Source organism: Athene cunicularia (assembly GCF_003259725.1).
Source record: "Athene cunicularia isolate RWA chromosome 12 unlocalized genomic scaffold, athCun1 chr12_part1, whole genome shotgun sequence".
In the NCBI taxonomy this organism is placed as follows: domain Eukaryota; kingdom Metazoa; phylum Chordata; class Aves; order Strigiformes; family Strigidae; genus Athene; species Athene cunicularia.
In genome coordinates this window covers 20016284-20018963 of record NW_020799116.1, presented here as the reverse complement: position 1 = coordinate 20018963, position 2680 = coordinate 20016284, and the positions used below count along the sequence as shown (strand labels likewise).

The 2680-nt window shown below is 46.5% G+C and overlaps 1 protein-coding gene across 1 annotated transcript in view; it reads right to left on the bottom strand.

Moving 5' to 3' along the window:
- IARS (isoleucyl-tRNA synthetase) overlaps nucleotides 1-1072 on the bottom strand; it is a 107992-nt gene extending 106920 nt beyond the window's left edge. Inside the window, exon 1 of the mRNA XM_026857429.1 lies at nucleotides 1049-1072. The gene's annotated coding sequence lies outside the window, so the exon portion shown is untranslated. The remainder of the gene's footprint in view (nucleotides 1-1048) is intronic.
- Between the last annotated feature and the right edge of the window lie 1608 nt (nucleotides 1073-2680).

Genomic DNA, 2680 nt, shown 5'->3' with positions numbered 1-2680 from the left:
CCTCGCGGCCGCTTTCCCGACGCCCCTGTCTCTCCTCCGTCCCTCGCCGCCCGAGGGAGAGCGCTGCTGGGGCGGGGCCGAAGAGCCCCCCGCCCTGAGCGGGCCGCCGCTGCCGCCCGCCCCGGGAGCGCCTTGGCCGAGGGGAACTGGGGAGGGGCAATCCTGCTCGGCTTTGGTGGCCCAAGGTGTTTTCACCAACTAAAATGGCTTTTTAAAATGTCCGGTGGCCGCCATCGCTGCGTTTGCGCAGAGGGAGCGCAGCGCCGCCGGCTGAGGCGGCTCAGAGAAACCTCCCGTTTGGAGACGCGCGGACGGGGCGGCCCGTTGCGGTGCTTCTGGGTTTGGAACGCAGAAAGTGAAAACGTTTTCCCTCGGCCACAGGATTTCCCCTTGCACACACAAAAAAGAAGAACCTCTAAAATCCTAAGAGTGACAGAAACTTGAAGTTCAGGGCAGACTTCCAGCAGCGTGCCCCGAGCCTTGAGCCCTCTGCTGAGAGCAAGATCAGGGCAGGAGACTCCGCCACACACATCTCGGAAGCTTGACCTTGCCTCTGTTAAAGCAATACTCGTTAAATATGTCCAGATACCAATTCTCAAGACTCTAAATACCACAGAAGTCCCCTCCTTACTGCTGCACTCCCCACTAGAAAAAAAATAAACTTCTAGATGGGTTCCCATGTGTCAAAGGAAACTTCAAAATTTGAAAAAATATTATTACTGGCTGGCAACCATAGCATTGTGAAATTACAAAATATTTCCTTCCATCTAGAGAAGGCACTGAAAATTGCTGTGGAAAGGCTCGTGACAGTGGAAAATAGCAGACTCCAGGGAGGTGATGAAGGGAAACAGGTAACTCTTTCTAGACCATACATCTGCACACCTGAACCCCACACCAAAACAGATCATGGGGAAGGAGGGTCAGATCAGTAACGGCCCAAACAGTTCAGCTGCTTCCATGTAATGAATTTCAATTGCTCTTAAAACTTCTATACTAATACAAACATAGGTAATCAAAAAAATCTAGCTTTGGTTTTGATTTTCAGGACTTTCAGTACAAGGGCAGTGTCTCCATCAGCAGATGAGGGACACATCCAGATGCAAAGTGTGTCACATTAAACAGAATCCTCACCTGTACAAAGAAACACAAGACTTATTTTCTACACTGGGTTTCATACATGACTCCAGAATAGCCACAAGGGGAAGGCAGTCTGCATCCAACTTAAGAAACAACACAGGCAATGTGCATTGAGGCCAGAGTAAGCAGGACTGACCAACAGGACAAGGAGAGACTGGGTGCACGTGCTTGCCCGGAGAGATCTCCAGCACAAACACGATGTAGAGATTCCTGCCTGTGAGGATCCGGGATGTTCTGTATGCAGGAGGGAAGCTGCAAGTGGCAGCAGTGTCTTTAACCCATATTGCTTTCTAATGCATCTAAAGCTCTGAAAAAGCCTGTGACAAAACCAAAAGGAGGAGGACTTGGATTCTACCACCTGATGCAGCATTCCTTCAGCTGAGCATCTGATTTGTCATGTTCTGGGTTTTCTGGTTTGGGGTGGGTTTTTTTAACAAAATCTAGTAAGTGTGATTCAAGATAGAAGACAGGTAGGCAAGAGAGGAATAAAATGCAGAAAATAACTAATTCTGAGATTTTACTCATCTCACCATTATGGACCTGTTCTATACCCAGAAAGCTTTCTTTGCTATGCAGACAGATGGATATTCCTTTCAGGAAGCCTTGAATTGAATTTAAGAGTGGCTTCTGTTAATTTTCTCTGAACTTTTTTCCCCAAGTAGTGTAAGCTTACTTAAAAAAAATCCCAAACAGGTTCAGATCACTTCATGACCTATTTCTTTATAAACACTTTATCCAATCTGAAGGCACTGCAGTCTCCCCCTGCTTTCACATTCCTTCAGATTAGAGAGGTTGCATTTTTTTTGACAACTATAACTTGTGCTTGCTGCAGCATCAACTCCTTCAATGTTGGAGTTTAGTTTGTAAAACACATAGGTGACAAGGCCAGTTGACTTTAAATGGAATACCATGTAATTCCTGAATGGAATTTAAAACAAACACTGTTGAAAATTAAGCAATGAAATACAAACATTGATAATTTGTTGATGTCAAGTCTACAGTTACCACATGCAGATCTTTGCTTTACTCCCCCCCCTGTATATTTTGTACTTCTTTGTCCTTCACTAGTAAAGAATAATAAACTGTTATCTACGTGAAAGTCTCCTGTCCTTATCTGCTCAGCACCTTTAACTGAAACTATTTGGGCCACAACACTCGGCTTGTTTTTCATAAACAAACTGACCATAAAGAAGGGGTGAAGAGGGAAGTCACTCTCAGATTTAGTACTGCAGTGCACAGAGCCAAAAAAAGGGATTTGAAAACCAGGGGAAATTTTAGCAGAGGGATGGAGGCCTAGCATGAGTAACTAGGACACTCCCTAAACCTCAGGAATCAATGTTTCTGCTCTGATTTTTCACAAAATGCTGTTTAAAAAGCACCAATTCATCTGGAAAGGTTAAAGGGAGGAAACAAAACCCCAGAAGGCCTCAAGAGGGGACTCCCTTCCTTCTCCCCGTCCCCCCTATCCAAACGCCAGCTCACAGCTCCCCACAGCCCAACTCCTCTCCCCGGCACAGGCCGCGCCGGGGCCTCGGCATCGCCC